This window comes from Chionomys nivalis, chromosome 24 (assembly GCF_950005125.1).
Source record: "Chionomys nivalis chromosome 24, mChiNiv1.1, whole genome shotgun sequence".
In the NCBI taxonomy this organism is placed as follows: Eukaryota; Metazoa; Chordata; class Mammalia; order Rodentia; family Cricetidae; genus Chionomys; species Chionomys nivalis.
The window spans coordinates 10,560,580-10,581,854 of NC_080109.1; positions in this window are offsets into that span (position 1 = coordinate 10,560,580).

Below are 21,275 nucleotides of genomic sequence, written 5' to 3' on the forward strand. Positions count from 1 at the left end.
ATTTTTTATCTTTTCCCAAATACTCTTTGAATTGTTATTCACAAAAAACACATTTCTTTTCCTGTATCTCTATGTTAAACTTTGTATGTTCTGTTATTTTAACTTAGATATGCTAACATGTATGTGAAGGTATCACAATATAGTTTTAGTATTTGTTTTCAAATTTACTGAAGTTGAATACCCACTCAAAAATCAGTTGTCATATAAATGTATTATTTTGATTTTTTGGGTTTTTAAGACAGGGTTTCTCTGTAGCATGAAAATGTTTTTATAGCTAGCTTATTCATGTAGTGCTGCTTTCTCCCTTCATGCTAACTTTCATTCAGCTTTGAAGCATTAAATGTTCTAGAAACAAATTACCTATTGCGTACCAGTTTTGCAAATTATCTCTTGTACTCTGTGAGTTTTTTGATAATTGTCTTACAAAGAAACATTGTTGACATGCATAGGTTTTCTCTTTGGGTCCTGATGGATACAGCCATTTCTCTCTTTCTTACATAATTACACTAATGGTATATTAGTTATTGCTCTTGTCGTTATAGCAAAATACCTGAATGAAGCAACTTCTTAGAAGAAAAATTAATTCCTCAGGGTTTCATGGAGGTGTTTTGCCTCATCATAAATTTGGGGAGACTTGACTGTAGGAACAAACTAGTTTTTGTTGGCAGAAACTCTCACTGTCAGTTTCAGTGGTGCCCACATCTAATGGTGGGGACCAGGAAGCAAAAAATCATACCACAGAGCCTGAAGTGAGTATGCATTTGAAAGACTTAGTCCCAGTTTCCCGTTTCCACCTGTCACCCCCCATCTTACAGTGTCCACAGTCTTCAAACTAAGTTTACGAGCTGAAGAATCACGTAGTCAAAATGTAAGAATGTGGAAGATATTTTATATTCTCAACTCTATTTTCTTCCTGCCCCAAAGGCTCATGGCCATCTCACAATAAAAATTTACTCACAGTACTTCATCTTTGTAGTTCTCCAATGTCTTAACAGTATTAACAATATTCAAAATAGTACATCAAAGATAGATACAAATTTGACAAGAAAAATCTTAAAATCTATGGTTCTATTTCCACAATCCTAGATATATAATGGTAACATCTAAGCTTCCAATAATCTTGGGAATCACCAATAGACTATAGTTCTATCTTGTACAGTGCACATGACTTTACTCTTCACTGGAGCCATCTGGTTCCTGAAGTTTTCTATGGTCATTGTTCCATTCTCTAGAATACTGGAGTTTCTGTGGATATTTAAGCTGTAACTTCACTGTTGTCTTAACATCCAATATCTGGGCTTCAAACAGTTAATCTGACCTATTACATACTAGCTGTTCTCACAGTATTTATTATTAGAATTTGGTACAAGTGTTATGATCCATGACTCTTGGTTTTTGCATGGTTGAAAATACAGCAACGTGAGCAAAGTTTCAAGTTCTGATGCCAACTCAAGGAATAGCCACACCTACGTGTTCTATGGCTGCCATGACTATCAGAGTCCAGCTTTGACAAAAATACCACTTACCAGGGTAGTTTCATGGGGACTAGAAAAATAGTAAAGAGTACAAAGACACGAGTGAAAATAACAAAACAGAATCATAACACACTACCAGGAGGGAGTTCCACTGACTATTGAAATCACTGCCTTTAATTTTCCATACACTTTTATACCGCAAAACAAAAGGGGAAGAAGTCAATGAAAGACTTCTTTAACTTGATACAAAGGATAACTAGAACAGTTAATTGCTTCAATACTCTGAGATATAAACTCATTAGCATTCTGTTGTCTAGGAAGTGAAACCAACCACCCAACACAAAAATTATCCTGAAGGCAGTCACTCCCAAAGTCAAACCTCCTATTTCAAAAGAAGGAACAGAACTATGTTTGCATATCCTGACCATTAGTCAGGGCGAAGTGGATCTACCTATATGGGCCATCTTAATGTCAAAAGAACCAAGTAGTCACATCCTGGGTCAGGATGTGTAGCCCTGATTGTTGTCAACAATTTTGAGCAACCTCAATCTCTCTTACCTTCAGAGAAGGTAGAAATAGGCTCACAGTTTTGGGCCTCCACAAATGACTTCTGAGAATGTAAATGTTTGAAAATAGCAAGACAAAACTAGCTAAATACATAGACAGAGTGCTGTGGAGTTGAAATATTTCAAATGAAAACTAGTAATGGGAAACTTCTCCCCACATGCTCAGATATTTCCTAGAACTATGGCAATCTTATATACTCTGTAACTTTATTTGAACTATACGGTCAGGCTAATGCTATCAGGATAGTAATCACACTGGAATTTCCAATTTAATCACAGGAGAAACAAAGCACCAACACTGTAGGGAAACAAACAGAAGCCTGTCTTAATATATAATCTAATTACTTTTTGATGAATTAAATCTATAAAATATTAGTAAATCTAATAAGTGAAACAAGCTTTTAGGGTACACAACCATCATTTTAGCAAGAGCACTGAAATTAATATTAAGTGATCAATTCTGAATCACAAGGGCACATAAACTTGCACTTGTATTAAACGATGGAGTTACTTATAATATTCTCTCATAGCCCATAATCTCAAATATGACTATTTTGGAGATTTTTTAATGCACGCAGGGTGAAAGAGGCATGAAAGACAGTGATTTTCTCCATCTGGTCAAATTATTCTAGAAACATTGCTTTAGTAGTCCTCAATAGTGCTGCTTAACCATTGTGTAGATACATGGAATAAGATTGGGCAAAGTCTTTGATCTTTTCAAGTTTTGGGTCATCTATAATGCAGCAATGGCTCATCATGTATTTTAAAAAACAATGTATCTGAACTTTCCTCCATGATCTTCTAAGATGTTTAAAATAATCTTTTTAGCAAACTAAGTTTACCAGATACTGAGTTCTCACATTTGAAAACCATACTGAAATTAAAAAAAAAGAAATGAAATTATATTTATAGCATACTATATTAAGACAGAAAGGACAAAGAAATTGAATTGAACCACTCACTCTTTTCTGCCTTTTAATTTATTTACATGATAATGTGTAAAAATGTCCTGTTTGATGTAGAAAATAATTATAAATAAACAAAACACACCCAAATTTGTGTGACATCTTCAAAACATTCCCTTGGTTCAGTAACTCAAGTTTCGTCTTCATGAGGAATCTACCAGTTCATGCTTGGAAAGGTATTTGGTAGTTATCATTATAGTTTATTTGTATCAACTTTAATTATTCCCAATGTTAGAGGCAGCATAATTCCTTAATAAAAAACAGAGACTCCTTGCTTCATTTGGCTTTTAACAGTCAAATGTATTATACCAACCTCCTTCGCCGTTTTTTTGCAAAGGAAGCCTGCCAGCTCTAATCCCAGTACAATTATTGTTTTCACAAAGTGTACTAAATCTGTCAGCAAGAAATACATGAACTACTGTATAATAAAGCTCTTAAGAAGCTGACCTAGTTGCTACCCCACAACTGTTTCCACTGACAGAGGCAGCTAGCCAAACCTGCAGATTAACAATATCTTGTTAACCAAAACAATTAGAGTGGGGAATTCTTTTATTACATAAAGAAAGATTTTAAAGGCTAAAAGAACAGTTTTATAGAATTTTAGAATTTGAACCACCTGAGAATTTCTGGATGGGTTATGATAGAACACAAGCTTCAAATCTTTGTAAACAAGAAACAGAAAGGAAATAGTACGGATTGAGCGGCAACCACACACTGTCTCTCAGTCACACCATTTCCTCATGATCTCAGAAAAACGAGTTTTAGGAAGAAAAAGAACTGAAATTTAAAAAGGCCATTTCCCCAGATCCTGCTATGTATTACTGATGAACTATAAATGCATAATAAAGTGAATTTTAATTTAAAAATTTTCCTTCAAGTCTCAGTTCTGTGTGAGTATGTGTGATATATCTCAGCATCCAATTGGATACACTAATGGATAAAATCTATCTTACTCGTTGTCTAAGTAGTAATATATGATCTTTATTTAAACGTTGCAATTGATAAATTTCAAGTTATATCAAGGTGCTCTAGGTAGCTTTATTATTGAAATTTAAATCAAGAAAGCATATATAAATTATAATTTAAAAATCCCTGCTAGATTTTCACAGACTAGGCATCTCTATGCTAAGTGAGACCAGCTAAGAAACAACTTTGTCAACTTCCCCAAAATATTACTACTTAGAAATCTAAATTCCCTACCTCTTGTATGATAACACGTACCCCAAATCTGGTAATAATACATTATTTGTGCTATTTCCCAGTAAGGAAAGTGGGTTAAAGTACCAAGAACTCTTGAGTAACAAGAATCATCTGAACAACATCATGGTCACCAAACTCATCTATAATATTTGCAACTTGTCATTGTACTCATTGTAACAGTAATGTTTGTCCATGTACTCAACACAGTCTTCATTTCTAGCAAGCAATATGCATATTGTGTTTTTAATCAAATCAACACACATGCCCATAATAAAAAATACTGAATTGAGTAAGTCAATTTACATGGCCCCACCATTGTTCAAAAAAGGTTTAGGTTTTCATGCCCTTCAGTGGTGTTCATGGAATAATTGCTTATTGGTCTTCTGAAGGATGTTCTCTAGCATTTCATTGTTCTTTTGTCCTGATCACATGGAGTGTTTTTTAATTTATTGATTATTGTGGTGTCTTCTTTTCTAAAATGGCCTGTTCAAATTTGATGTCTAACTATGCCTTTTTAGTTCATAAATTAATTCAGTAAAGGAACTTTATCATATGTGTGAAAATATTTCTTTTTCCTTTTTGAGCAATGTGTCAAAAGTGATTTAGATGATTAAAAATTATCCATATTAACATACCGCACTTTTCTGGGTTTTGTTTAATTTAGCAACCTCTGTACTATAGTAGCACATCTTGGTCTAATAGAAGGGCAGGGAGAGCTATAGGGGGTGGCACTGGAGAGAAGAAAGGGACTACATAGATAATCTAATTAAATTTCTATCTCAAAAACAAGAATAAATGCAAACTGCGCCTGGAAGGAGGCCTAACTAGCTCCTATGCATTTAATTTTGGACTCATTCCATTCTTATTGATTCTCATAACCTAAAATGATTGTTTTAAACTATATAGGTGAACCTGCTCTTGTCTTTAAAAAACTTTCCTTTTTCAAATTTAGTACAAAGTGGGCATATTTTAAAATGTATATGCATTTAAATTATAATGATACGCTATTCTCCGAGAATATTGGTAATCTTTAGGGAATAGTTCTGTAGCTGCCATTTATAACACCCAGGTGATGGGGTTTCACAGGTTTCATGGAACCATGAGGAATAGGGGAGACAAAGGTCTTACCATCACTCAATAAATTGTTTTCTTCATTATTAGTACCCATAGGTACTCGGCTACCTGATTCATGCTGTACATACTGCCGTCAAGCCCTTGTCTCATACACCCTCAGAAAGCCAGCAACAGCCTGCTCCTGCTGAGCATGTATCCTCTATGCATGGACCAGGCTGCAGAAGATGAATTGCTGAAAACGAATAGTCTTCAGTTTTTAAGGTAGTCCTTTAATTTTGCCTGGTGGGATTAGATTGTCTGATGGAGCCGATCTGATTCCTTCCACAGCACATAGTCAGTGAACCCAGCATATTAGGAAGGAAATTTGCTAGTGTGAAATTCATACGTTAAGTTCATCTTGGTCTCTCCATCACCACAATCTGGAGAATAGTTGGGACTTGTCAGTCCACAGGACTCACTTCTGATTTGTGCTTCAATCCATTTCTACCGACACACAGTGTGCTCCTATGAGGGAACAGTATCCCACGCTTACCCAATTTCCTTTTCTCTCCCTCAAAATGTACTCAGTCATTGTTACTGTGAACTCATTCCTTACTTCTTAGATTGTAGGTCACAACTTCATCTGGGGTCATTTAATTGAATGTGGGCTTGCAAAAATGTTTGTCAAAATATTCCGGGATATGTAGATACTGATACTTAGTTCCTGTCCAATGTATAATAAATCTCCAGTGCTCTCTCACCTGCTTCAAGTGACTTCAACACCGTGTGTTGGCTAGGAACACAGTTTTCTACACCATGCATACTGACACACCACCGAACACCTCCAGCCTTTGTGGGGAAATACCTCAACTCTGATTCAAGACTATTAATTATTATAAACTGCAATGTCTTATTATAATACATAATATGTATAATACACATAATATGTATAATCACCAAAAGTAATGACTTTTCTCTTTTTCACTCTTTTCCTCTACTCTCCTCCACACCCTGTCTGATTCCCAGAAACATCACCGTTTATATTAAGTAACAACACATTATATATAATTTACCAATTGCTTAGATTCTTCAGACTTGAGGTATACATCATATATCACAATTTTCTTAAAGGCTAAAATTCTATATTATAGCTTCTGAAGGGTCACATAAGACAAGACAGATAAATTCCCAAGGTAACTGATTCTTCCCAATAGTTTAAAGACTGGAACAAAAAGTACCCGCAATAGTTGCTTTGGAATCAGTTTTACAGGGAACATAGTTTAACAAAAAGATATTTGGAAAGTAAACTCTGTCACATAATAATCTTTTAGAGAATACTGCAGAGACAGATGAACCAAGCTCCTAGGAACTCATGAAATCTAGACCCACAGTTGTGGAGTATCCACTGGACCTCTGCATCTGGGCAAAAGTTGTATAGGTTTTTCTATTTCAGGGGCCCCTTGCAGCAGGACCAGAATCTATCTTTGATGAGCTAGCTTTTTGGAACCCATTCCCTATGGAGGGATGCCATGCTGAAGCTTATAGCAGCGGGGAGGGGCTTGGACCTGCCTCAACTTAATGGTCCATGCTTCATTGACTCCTAATGAGGAGTCTTATCCTTTGTGAGGAGCAGAAGGAGCGTTAACTGGGGGGATATGAGGAGAGGAGGAGGGGTGGGAGGGAGAACTGTGGTTGGAACGTGAAATAACATTTTAAAAAATAAAATGAGGCAAATGTATGTGATGATACATACCACACTCAAGCTAGGGGCAAGACGCGCTGAGTACCTGGTCAGTCTGTAATCAGAACTCTCCAGCACTCTGATGCTCCCTGCTGGAGAAGTGGAGATGCTTTGCAGCACAATCAACAGCTGCCCCCCTTGGCTTTCTGCACAATCAACAGTTGCTCTTCTTTTTCCTTCTGAGCATTCAGGTGCTAAAACTCCAGTTGTGATAAATCATAAAGCCTGTCTTTACTTAACCTTTTTAAAAACTTCTCTTTGGAGTTCAATATTTGTTGAAAACAAAAACACTAAAAATATAAGATCATTACCCCATCAGGTTAGATTAACTAGCTTTAAAATTGTTCCTTGTGGATATTCCTACTTGTAACATTACACTCTCCTGAAGAATAAAATTTCCTTAAATTTGGAAATTACATATATTATATATAATGATGTTGGATTTCTATAGTACATACTTTGTATGATTATAGATAATATATAATAAAATATTTTAATGAATTGCTTTAAATTTGCTGTTATCTTTTTTATAATTTGTTTTATCATTTTAAAAGTTCTCAGCATTATTGTCCACTTTTTTAATTGTCTGCCTTTTAAACTAAGACTATCATAGTCATCAACTGCAATTCCACTCTTACCAGCTTCAGCTAGGCCGCAAGAACCACAGGCTGAAGAAATTCTGTTCCCTCAGGTACTAGCTCTTTCAAAACTACTAACAGAACTTATCTAAGTCTCTGTCCCACTAAAGAGTTCAAGATTTAAAGGCTGAAGTAGAATCTTGCTTCCCAGAGAGGCTGAATAGCAAGCAACTCACCTAACTTGCCTCCTGGCATCTCCCAGGAAGTCCTTGTGGTTTTCCTTACCCCACTTTATAAGATGTTTTCCACCTGGTTCCTCCCTACGACTTCTTGTCAGCTAGTTACTGACTCAGCTTCTGGATCCCAGGTTAATTTTATTTAATTAGATACATCTTTGTATCATTAAACAAATGTTACAGAGCCTAAACAGAAGTAACATACCTTAAAATAATATTCTACCACAGAGGATGTGTGCACTTACCCTAGAAATATAACTGTGTAAATAGCACTTTGAAATGTGTATAGAACTTCAACCCAAGCCTTTATGTATAGAAAAATATTTTAGAGCCTATTTCTCCCCTGATGCTCATAAAAGACCAAACATTAACTCCTGTCTTAGCTAACTTCAGTGCAACTAACAGCTTTATAGACTACCATGTCTCCCCGATAAATGTCTTTCAATGTTACTGTCAAATTTCTTTCAATTTATTTTTGAAACTTATTGCAACAGACACAAAATGCATACAATACAACTTATGCTTACATGAGGATGACATTATATTCTGATGTCAAATTGAAAATACTAAGAAAATTGCATTTCAGTTAGACAAAGCTACCATTATCTACGTGCTTTCAATTTGCCTATAATGCATGTAAAAATAGATTCATGTCCCTAGAAATCAAATTAAAGTGATGTATTTACCAATGCATGGACAATTCTCAACATCTGTGTTTCATATCCCTATAAGTTGATAACTATAACAAGGAGCAATTTTAAATATACATTTTCCATGGTTTTCACTCACTTGATTTGCTACTCACATATTCATTAATAATTTCTATCATTCAAATGTTAAGGAGTAATTTAGAGGAAATTTTATGCATGTAAAATATTAAATAATAAATGATTGAAGCACTTTAACTCCTTCAGTGTCTTGGTGAATTTATGTATTATTTTGTATTAGCTATAGCCTATTGTGGTGGTCTTCTGTTGATAGAATGCAAAATATTTTCTGGTATTCCTTTACAATAACATGGCAGTTAAAGTACACCAATTAAGTGTTGCTTGTATTAATTCTTAAAGATATGGATTGCAACTCCATCAGGATCCCCGTGTCTTCATTACTTCATTAGCTTCATTAGTGTAGCTAATTTTTGGCTCTTCCACAGTCATCTCAATTTTATGATATTGGAATGACTTCTAGCTTGACTTTTTCTCCTCAAGTATTTTTTAAAAGAATGTGCTTATAATTTTAAATACCTGTTGAAATTTTTATGTCTGTTTGATATTATTATATAACTTTTATAAAATTCTTACTTTTTATTGAAACAGCAATGAAACAGAAGAATATGAGGGATATACTAATGTTAGTGTCAAGATATCTTCAAATTAAAATATGATTTTATATATGAAAGAACCTGAGGAATACACAAGAAAACATGGAGAAGTGATAAACAGTAAGGCAATCAACAACTCACAAATCTAACTCTCAAAATCAGCAGTTTTATATATACCAATGAAAAGGTGCTTAGAAATTAGGAAATAAATTTCATTTGATATTCTCTGAAAAGTAATATACTGTAATATTATATATACTTAAATAATATAGTAATGTAAGAGAGTGCAATACCTTTACATTTAGGATTTTCAAACAATAAAGAAAGGAATTAAAGAAGAAAGTAAATACATAAGGATTATTCATGTTCAGTTACTATTACATATGACTATTTTAAAAGTGATTATTTTTACCAGAAATAAATCTAAAAAATACAGATCCAATGCAGTACTCATTAAAATTCCTATGTTATTATTCACTGGAAGAGAAAAGCAATCTTTAAATTCCCATATAATCACAAAAGATACTAGAAAAACTGATCACAATCAGATAATACTGGATATATTACAAGCTATGTTACAGAGCCATAGTAAAAACACGAAACATGATTCTGACACAAAAGTAGACATTCAGATGTGTGGAATAGAATAGAGGTTCCGTATATAAATTCAAAACTATAACACCTGAATTTTGGCAAAAATTCTAAAACTGTACAGTGGAGAAATGATAGCCTCTCCAGCAAAGCGTACAGGAAAACTTTGATATCAGTATGCCAAGAAATTAAATTTAAAACTTTACCTTATGTGCAAAAATAAACTATAAATGGATCAAAGGCATAAAGTGAAACCTGGGACTCTGAAATTATTATACAAAAGAGTAAAGGTTTTTCAAAATATAGGCATAGAAAAAGATACTCTAAGTAGGGTTCACTTGCTCGGGAAATAATTCCAAAGATTGGTAATTGTGACCTCATGACATTGTATTCAGATTTATATTGAGGTTTTTAATCAATTTCCACATGAGTTTTGTGCATGAGGATAGATATGGATCTATTTTCATTATTCTACATGTCAACATCTAGTTAATGACAGCACCATATTTTGAAGATGCTTTTTTTTTCTTCCATTGTATAATTTTAGCTTCTTTGTCAAAAATCAGGTGTCCATTGTCTTTGGATGAATACATAGATGTAGTAGGAAGGGCCTTGGACCTTCAACAAAGCAATGTGCCTTACCACTCTGTGGAATGGATGGGGGGCAGGCTGGTGGGGATGTGTGGAGGGAATGGGAGGAGGGGAGAGAGAGAGAGAGAGTGGGAACTTGGATTGGTATGTATAATGAAAAAAGATAGTTTGCTTTTTTTAAAAAAATAAAAAAGAAATCATAGTTTAAATAAGAAAAGAAAATAAGTAAGTCAAGAGACAGCTTACAGAATGGGAGAATATCTTTGATAGTTACAAATCTAACACGGGGTTGACATCTAAAATATATGAACAATAACAGAATTAACCACAAGAAATACAACAATCCAACATGCAAATGTGATAATGGGATACTTAGACAGTTCTCAAATAATGAGGAATAGAAATGTCATATAACCATATAAAATATTCAACCTATCTAGTCACCAAAGAAATGAAAATTAGAAGTGGGTTAGTTCACTTTTTGTTGAAACTCAGTCTCATCCTAGGAACAAAGACAGCCATTAAAATAGGAAAACACATGATGGAAAGTGTGTGGCGAGAAGGAAAATTCAAACAATGCTGGCAGGGATATCTGCCTTCTATAGAATTAAGTCCCCAACACTACTGTTCTACTAAAGAACATAGATTTATTGATATATGCTAGGTACAGTTACCATTAATGTTCATATATGATAAATTTTACCATTTGATGAAATTTAACAAAATCTTTTTGATTCTTTGTATTTTCTCCTCACCAAGTAATTATGCAAATATTTATAATGTACAAATGTAATTATTTTAAAAATCACAATAGTGCAATTTTAGGTGAAAATATATTAGTTTCTCAAATTAATCTTAATATTGTATAATTAGTTTCATGGTGAATTAGACTTTTTCATTAGGTAAAGGTTTGAGTCTCATAATAAGATCACAATTTATATCACAGTTGCTCATTCTCTCTTGATGTTAACTGGGGGCACTTTTCTGAGTTCATGAGAAACAGGCTTGTGTTCATTTCCCAAATAAAACTGACTTTTTAATTTTTAAATTAAATGGACAAAACATGAGAAAATAACATTGACATTTTTTCTTCACATGTCTGTCATTTTTGTCTGATGTGAAATGATGCAGAAATCATTGTATATGTTACTAGAAATGTTATCATGAAATCACAGGGTAGGATGATAACAATAATACATCTTTATCACTGTCATTTTATTGTCTTTTTTGTTGCTTTCATTTTCACAAAAGCATCTTAATGTTGGTTTGTGTCCATAATTTCAGATGAACCAATTTTAATGTTAAAATTATTAAATGGCATCTTTATACAATGCCATGCAATGGTTCCTTTTCTATTTTAATTGAACACCAGGAGAAAGTTTAAATCAATTTCATGTCACAGAATTGTGTAAATATACTCCACATTATAATAATGGTAATATTTTGATTATCATTAATTTAACAAAGTATCTTCAAACTGACAGCTTCCAACTATATGTTGTGTGTAATCCAATCTGTCATTCATCTACATAATTACTTCTTGTATAAGTAATAGCAAACAAATAAGTAATACAGTCCTTTATAAAATAAATTAAATCTATTTTAATTTTAATATGTCTTCAATCAATTGATTATAATGTGTAAGAGGAAAGGTACATTGTTATCTGAAAATATATTTCAAACGGTGAAACTATTATACTGAGAGGTATACACATTTTTACTGAAACTGGATTATGTGGGAGGTAGAGAGTTTCCTCAAAGATGTTTTATCTTCCAATATTTCATTGACTGAATATGTAAAATACACATATATGTACAAAGTGTCTGCTCCAAGTTGACATAGCTGACACTGTCAAGTCCAGACATCCATCAGAGTTTCATATTGCTCCTTGCCTTTTTGATAGTGTACTCAATATTATTACTTCAGACTTTCATCAAATCATTTTACAACCATGTGCTAGTTAGAAGTTTGGTGGGTTTTTTTTTTTTTGTATTTGTCATTTTGAGTACACAACTACAGTCATTGGAGAAGACATGCCATCATTTGGAAAAAAATTCTCATTAGAGAAGGTAAGTGTGAAAAATTTTCTTTTTCATAACTGATGTGGAAAGATGCTGAAACTATTGGTGATGCTTTCCCTATTCATGTGGTCCTAGGGGATATAAGAAAGCCAACTTGAACAATACAGAAAGAAGAATCCAAAACAGTGTTCTTCTATGGCTCTCTCTCTGTTTCTGCCTTTTGATTGTTGTCTTGACTTCCCTTGCTAAGTCATTTTTGGTTATGGTCTTTCTCATGGGAAACTAGAATGAATACAATGGCACAAATCTTTAATCCTGGGATTCTAGCTATAGGGCAGACAGATGAGTACCTGTGAATTCAAGGACAGCCTGATCTATATAGTGAGTTCCAGTGCAGTCAATATTACATAGTGATCCCTGTATCAAACATACACACACACATGCACACATGCACACACGCAAACACGCACACACACATGCATGCACACACATACATACACTCATGGAAACATACACATGCACATATGCAGACAAATGTACACACAGTAAATTACGACAATCTCTTCGCTTCTCTAATTTATGATACCCTCGATTTTCCCAATTTGTCTTTCCATTAAATTAAGTCATCATGTCATTCTTAATTAATGTGAGCAATTCATCACATACAACATTCCTAGGCTTTCCAAATTACAATCATCATAAGTTAGTTTGAGTTTTTATTTTAGGGATGTTTACAAAATGTCTTAGTTTATCTCATACAGTGAAATGTAACGACATCAAAAAGCATGAAAATTTCAACCACAATGCTTTATTATTTATTATGTGATACACTCACTAAATAAATTTAGCTATTCTGTCTACTAGTGTTCAGTAGAGAAAAATTACTTGACTGGAACAAATATGTCACTTTTAGCTGACATACATCACCTTTAAACTGTTTTTGAGCTTCCCTGACATTATTTTTCCAACAGAAAGTATAACTGATGCAAACAGGAGGAACAAACTGCTTTGATGACTCAGACCATTACCTCATCGATGAGAATGTCATCAGCCAGGACAATTATGTTTCTTCTGTTGCAGAATTCTGTTTTCTCACATAATATATTTTAAATTGTCAAGAGTCTATAAAGCATTTGGGATATATTCCCATTAATGGAAAAGATAGTGTTCAGATCAGAAAGATAGACGTGTTATTTGATTTATGTCTAATAATTTCATTCATCATCTTTAAAGGCAGACAATTTAAATTGATTCTTTTTATGAAAATTTAGTTTTACTTTTAAGATGTTCTCATTCTACAGAAATTTCTAACTTCATAGTCTTATAAGCTGAAATAGTGCATGAGTGTTCACAATATTAATGAAGTTGGTTTCCATTTCATTTCGCTTTGGCCTTGTACTCTCTGAGAGCCTATGCTACAAGCCATGTTGAACTGAGACTCTTTTAACAGGCCACAAGGTCCTTATATTCTTGCCTGTCTTCATACTTAATACTCCAAAGAAACAGGATTATAACTGTTAAAAATTTTAGTGAACTTATTTACATGATCAAGAAACAAAGAAATAACACCAAATGAAACACCGAATAGTATATATCGCCAATTAGTCACTAAAAAGATTTATAAAACTTTTAGTTTAAAATGGTTTTATAAATGTAATTGAAGTGTGTGTTCAAATTGTTAGTAATCTACCTAGTTGAGTTTTAATTGCTGTTAAATAACAACAAGGACAAGGCAAGTTATTGAATGTAGCATTCAGTGGGGCTTACAGATTCAGAAAGTTAGTCCATGATCGTCATATCATGGCAGTGGAGCATGTCTGGAGGCAGGCCTGCATGGCACTGGAACAGTAGCAGGGAGCTTGCATGTTGAAGCAACAACTAGGTGGCAGGGAGAAGCCTATACAGCATGAATAATAAAAACAGAGAGACAGATATTGGGGTTCAAAGCAGCCAAGCCACTAGAGTTCTTACCCCTAGCAAGGTTCAGAGAAACAAAGGGGCAATCCTGTAATCAGAGTGACTGTAGAATGCTGTGCTCTCCACCAAGCCTCACACTACACTGCTCATATCTCCTCCTGCCTTATATCCTCTGCCAAGCCAAGTCACTACTGTCTCCACCTCCCTAGTGCTGGCATTAAAGCCATGATACTCTCAAGTGCTGGGACAACTTCGAGTTCTATTTGTCTTTTTAAACAGATTATTCAATCTTGTGTCTCCCAGGGTGTCCTTGGATCCTGGGATTAAAGGTGTGTGCTACCATTCCCTTGCCTCTAGTGGCTTATCTCTGCATTATGATCTTCAAGTAGGTTTTATTGAATAAAACACAAATAAAATATCACTATAAAGCTGTCTTTGAATGTCCTGACTTGAAATCCCCAGTCCTGACCACAAAGGCACACTTCTTCCAACAAAGCCACTGCTATTTCTTCCAAAACAGTTTCACCAACTGGAGGCCAAGTGTTCACGAATAATAATAGCTTCTGAGAGTTGTTCTTCACACAGTCACCCTTTCTATTTCTCTGTTTTAAAGAACTAGTGCTTTAAATAAACTATTGTGTCAAATTTCCATCTTTAACACAGTTGGCAAGTAAATATTACTAGTCATTAATACAACTGTTTTATCTGTTTTCCAAGGAAACTCTTTTGAATAAAGATATTTTTGGATAGTCATCAGCATTACCAAAAAGCCATGTAAACAGGTGAGTATATTCAATTAAGTATTTCTGGCATTGGTTCTCAGGAAAGATATATTAATTAGCATGATTTCAATCATTTCTAATAAGCAGAGATGATAGGAGTTCTAGAAGCAGTCATAAATGCTGATTTAATTCTGCGAATAAAACTCTTGGGTAGCAATTTTCTATGGACAGAAACATTCACTCTGAGAGAGAGCTAGATATTCTTTAGATTTGGGAAATAAAATCTTTCACATCATAGAAAACTGAACCGTGAAGGATTCATAAAGTCCACCTCAACACTGCATATATAGTAACAATTGCTATAGAGAAGATACATTACAGTGGAATGAGATTCTTGAAGGAGACTTTAGGATCTTTCAGAAATGCCTGCATGTCATGTAAGGACTTTTAAGATTATTATTTTCATGAAAAGTCACCTATCCCAGGGTAGGCTTTTCAGTGATGTAACTCTCTTTGACTGTTCCATGCTCCTGAATACAACTCCTCTTTTATATTTTTGTAGGTAATTCCTATAAACTCACTGGTCTGTCAAGTCAGGACTGATTAGAATCCTTACTTTGGTTGATCATTGGTTCCTTATTTATGGTGAGTAGATGGTTTATTTTGTCTCTATAGTAAACATCACACAAACTATAAAGAAGCATAGTATGGAAAATCCAATAAAAAGGAAAATCCTTGGTTACTTTTCATTTAGATTTCATTGATTTTAGACCTTATTTTGATAATAACTTCCCATACACATTTTTGGTTAACAATTATTCTTTTTTTCTAAGCAATTCAGATACATTGTAACTAAATTGAGATATCTCAATAATCAATACAGCCACACAATGTTGTAAACTATCCACCTATGACTGCCTTTAATGGTTTCAAGTGGAAAACCACACATCAAAAAAAAAAAAAATTGAGCAGTGCAAACTGTTCTTGATGGCTTCACAAAGAAACACACAAAGTTAGATGAGTAGGAAAAGCAACAAAGAACTTGGATGAGTCATAGTAGTAGACATGATCAAAACACACAGTATGGGATTTTTAAAGGTGTAATCCAAATAATTTTAAAGCCAACCACGGAAACAAAAAGCAGTTATAAAGTCAGTTTGGATGAAGTGTGATGTCTTCAGAGTGATATGACCATAAAGAACAAGTATCTGTTGAGCGCTCATCAATGACATATCTATAACGTATCTCCTCCCAAACAAAATGCTGGGAAAAGAGGAAAGTGGGAAGACCATAAGAACTAGAGTTTGAGGACTACTAAATTCAAACTTTGTCTTCTGGATGTGACAGCACAGCTGTGCTTGGAAACTAAACACAGCTTTAGGTGTCTGGGAGCTCATACCAGTCAACAATCCAATATTGGGTTAGTGATAAATGTAATTAAAATTCATATTGAGATATAAAATTCTCAAAAATATCACACCCTTAAATAAATAAAAAATTAAAATCCAAACATTGTACGTGTTAAGGACTGTCTCAATTCAACCTCTTTTAATTAAGAGATTGAATATTTTGATATCTGTATTTCCTGAATGACATTGAAATTTGAGATTATTAGAAAACAAAATAGCATCTTATATAATGGAAAAATGAGTAATGATAAATAAAATTCTAACAAGATGTTCTTAGTTTCGAGTTCTCTGGTTATTCAAACTTTAATCTTCATATAGCTGAAAGGAAATTTGCAAGAGTGTATAAGATTATAAATCTTAAACAGGAGATTTTATTGGATCTCTGGATGAGTCTAATTTAATAAGTTAAATTCAAAGTAAGGAAATTTCTTCAACTGCTGTGAGGTACATCATTTAAGGATAGTGAAAGGCAGTTCTGAGTAACTGAAATAGGGAATAGTCAGTACACCCTCTGAGTCTATAAAGGAAGTAGTCTATAATGCAGGTGTGCAAACAGCTGCACGATAAACTCAGAGGAATGGAGAGAAGTCTCATTAAGAAGACTTACCTCTATTGGGAAGAATTGAATTACCCCCAACAACCCCATGGCACCTCATAGGTGACCATATTTCTAGATAAGGGCATCGGATTCCTTTTCCTAGTATCGGTGCACCTCGTGCACAAAACTCATACAGTACATGCACATAAATAAAAAATAAACCTTATTAAACAAAAAGTAAATGCAAGTTGAATTCAGTGGTGTTAAATTAGTAACACACTGGAGAATGGAAATGAGGATCAGAAATTGGAAACCCCTGGTACTAAATTCCAGAGAGGTACAACAGTCTGCCTAGAATTCCAGTACAAAAAAAAAAACAGATGAAGTGGCACTTAAGGGGCAGACTACTTAGGCTCTGAGTTTGTTGAGCTCTGGACTCAGTCAAAGACTCTCAATATATAAGGGGGATACTAATCATAAAACCTTCCAAAATTGACTCTGGGCCTCCAAACACATGCAAACACACATGTGCCTGCTCCCCTCTGCAGTTGTACCCACAACACATAAGAACCTTTATACACACATAGGCTGATCACACACACTTGCTAAAAATATTCTTATTTATGCAGATGAGATTTGTGAAACCCAGTAGTTCCTGTTATTTCCAGCAGTTACTAGTTTAGTCTGTATTCAGAAAAGTTACTTCACCCAAAACTGAAAAAAATGTGATTCATAGAATGGTAGCCTGTATTGTTTGTTTTTGATAAAATTTCACTCTCTAAAGCAGTCTCAATAAACAGTTTAGGTAGCACTCTCTCTAAATTGTCTAACATGACTGCATGCATTGCACTTAGGTTTACTAAAGAGAGATACAGTAAACAAATCGGCACCTTACACAAAGAAATATCAAAAGTGAAAATAATGAATTACATTTAGGGGACTATTATTTGTCTTTTTTATTTACATTGCTACAACTTTATAATCCCTAAAATGGCAATATTTTATATATTTTAAATTGTTTAATCAAAGCATAAATGCTTGGCATGCATTGGCAGAAATATCAATATCTCAACCTGTAATGAAAACAAAAGTTAGAGTATAATTTCCCAGGATGATCAAAGAAGAGACATTGTAAATATCTTATTTGTAAAGTCACAATGAGCATGAACTACTACAAGTAAATGATGAGAATAATCAAATAAGTTTTCAAAATAAATATGAAAGCATCATGGCAGTGACCACCACGTGAAAGTGTACATCACTTTTGCAGAAGTTAAAGCACTTTAGCAAGTTTCAGATTTTCCTTAGCTACCAGTTCTGGTGTCACAGAAGAAAATTACTGTTTCTGGTGGTGAAAAGGACATCGCAGTTGAATCTGGAGAATAAGAATGCTGTTCCATGCTTATCATTTTTGCAAAAAAAAAAAAGAACAAAATAAAGAAGGTATTGTGTAAGCAGATAGAATTTTTCAGTCTCCCAAAACGTTAGCAGCTGCTCTCTAAGACGAGTGAAACCTGCTAGGCTGGAAATGACACTGCACAGTTAATTCTCCAATGGCTTTTTATCATCATTAACAAATGTTCTTATGGAGAATGAGTTACATGTTGCCCCAGTATTGGCTGAAATGGAGGGATAAGCAGAGGTGTTTAGAAGGTGTATATTGTTAGTTCATTTAACAGAAGCTGGAACTATTGTTTATTGTTTATAATCCATAGCCTGAACTAAGATTTAGCACGTACCATTGAATTTGCTATTTTGCAGAAGGAAGGGTGAGATTGCAGTTATGAATCCATCTAAAGTAAGGTGTGTGCTTTCAGGTCACTAAGGAATATGGTTATCCCAATGTTTCAAAAATACAATTTATGTTTTTCTCTCCAATTTTATTAGAGTTCTGATAACATTTTGTATCAGCTAATATACCCCCATGTTACAGGATTTTCTTTTCTTTCATCTTTTCCTATTTGTCCTGTTTTGTTCTCCTGACTATGGCATGGTATCTTCTGGATGTTTATTTTCTCTAAAGTTCAGAGTGCAATTTAATTACCACTATAACAACATTTATATGGAGACCACACCACCCTTGTGAATATGTATTATTTAACAGGGTTTGGAGCCTGGAGAGATGGCACAGCACTGAAGAGTACTTACTGCTCTTTCAGAAGACACAGATTTGATTCTAGAAACTCACATGGTGGCTCACAACTATTTGTAAATCCTGTTTTACTGTATCTGACATCCTCTTCTGGCCCTTGGCACCAGACATGCATATTTTACTCAGACACACGTGTAGGTTAATCACACTTATATATAGAGAAAATAATTACAGTTCATAAAACATTTTAACACAGGGACTCGAAGAATGAGCTATCTCTCTTCCACTTCTGTTGCCTCAATAAGTAACACAAGGCAATACTCATAGACTCTAACTGCTTAGCTTTGAACTTTAACCTTCAAAAGTGTCGGCAGATACATTTCTGGGTTCTTATATGTTTGTTTTTGTTTTGATTTGTTTTTAACAAATTTTTCATCTCAGGCATTCTCTAATAAAAACAAGCAAAAACTAAGAAAATCATGCCTTTTTACAAACCTGAATTCATTTTACTTAATTATTGAATAAAAAACTAATAGTCAAAAAATAAAAAATTATCTGAAACTTTTATATTATATAAAATTATTTCATTAAAGTTTAATTTCTTACACAATTGTTACCATAAGCTGTGAATAAAACATACCAATGAAAGGAAATTTTCTAAAAAGAAAAAGAGCAATTTGACTAGGCTTCTCCATTGCCCAAATGTTAATTCCAGGAATTTCTCTCCTGGATAAAATTAATGCCCTTTCAAATAAATTTTGTTAGTGTCTCTTGCATTTTGACATAGAAAACCAAGATTGTACCCGCAACAATGAATAAGTCTTCAAAATGTTTGGCATTGCTGAGGTGGGATTTGTATGCTAGGTAATCTTTAACTATATAATTTAATTTTCTCAGATTATGGGCTGAAAATACTGCCCAGTCTCTAATGTTTGAAGCTATATTTATAATACAGACTAATATAGGCTTCTACCGCAATTATACAGAGTCAGTTTATACTTAAAGCAGATATTTCATAGTATAAGCTTTTCTAACTTAAAGTATCCCATTTCGCTTTAACTGTGTTTTGCCTCTGGACTTTAACCTATTTTATTCTCTCCCTTTTTCTGACTTACTTACTCCAGGGCTGGCTGTGTGGCTGTGTGGCTGTGTGGCTGTGTGGCTGGTTGCTGATGTCCTCTTTTCTTCCTTTTCTCTCTTCTCATTCTCTTCCCAAGATTTTTCCTCGTATTTTTAATCTCTCTGCCCTCCAGCCCCACCTATTTCTCCTCTTCCTAGCTATTGGCCATTCAGCACTTTGTTTGACAATCAGGTGTTTTAGGCAGGCAAAGTAACACAACTTTACAGAGTTAAACAAGTGCAACATAAAAGAATGAAACACATCTTTGCATCATTAAACAAATATTCCACACCATAAAAATGTAACATATCTTAAACTAATATTCAATAACAGGCTACCCTTGTCCTCACTCTGTGTCTTATAAAGGAAATAACATCTTTGAAAGGAGGCAATAAGGCATAAAAATTACCAAAAATTCATTATACATGTAAATGTAAAATTGCCAAAGAATAAAAAATAAATGCATATGGAAAAAACAATGTAATCAAAGTATTATAGACTACTCAGTAGCATCCAGGCATTGTTTGTTTAACCAATATTTGATTTGTTATTAGTTTTTAGAGAAATTCTGAGAATATTTCAGTTTCCTTGTTGCTGATCTTCCCGAAACCAAAGTAGTTAATCTGCGATCTTATTCTTGTTTCAGAGTATGTGGAGATACCTAACATATCTTCCAGTATGTAATTCACTGAAAAATTACACCACTCAATATTTGATTTATTCATCTCTTTCTTAAACTACCAACATCTAGCTTTGATAAATGTTTTTTTATGAAATTATCAATTCAATAAAATACTTACATTGCTATTGAAAAAATAATTGCAGGAATCTGATACACATTTATTTTTCCAAATTTATGTATATTCTATCTACCTAATATCACATATCCTACAGTTTTTGTTCTATGTTCAATTTAACACAATGAATACTTTATTAGCAATGCACCCTTTGAACTATCAATTCTTTAAACAGTGTTTTCAAAATCTGTACTAAGTTTTTTATACTCAATTCTATTTGAGATTTGCTGTAATGGCAACAAATACTCTATTTCACTCCTATACACAGTTACAGTCCATGAATTGTTTTTTTTTTATAGAAAATATTCCCATTATATGTTCTTAGTCAACTATTCAAATGG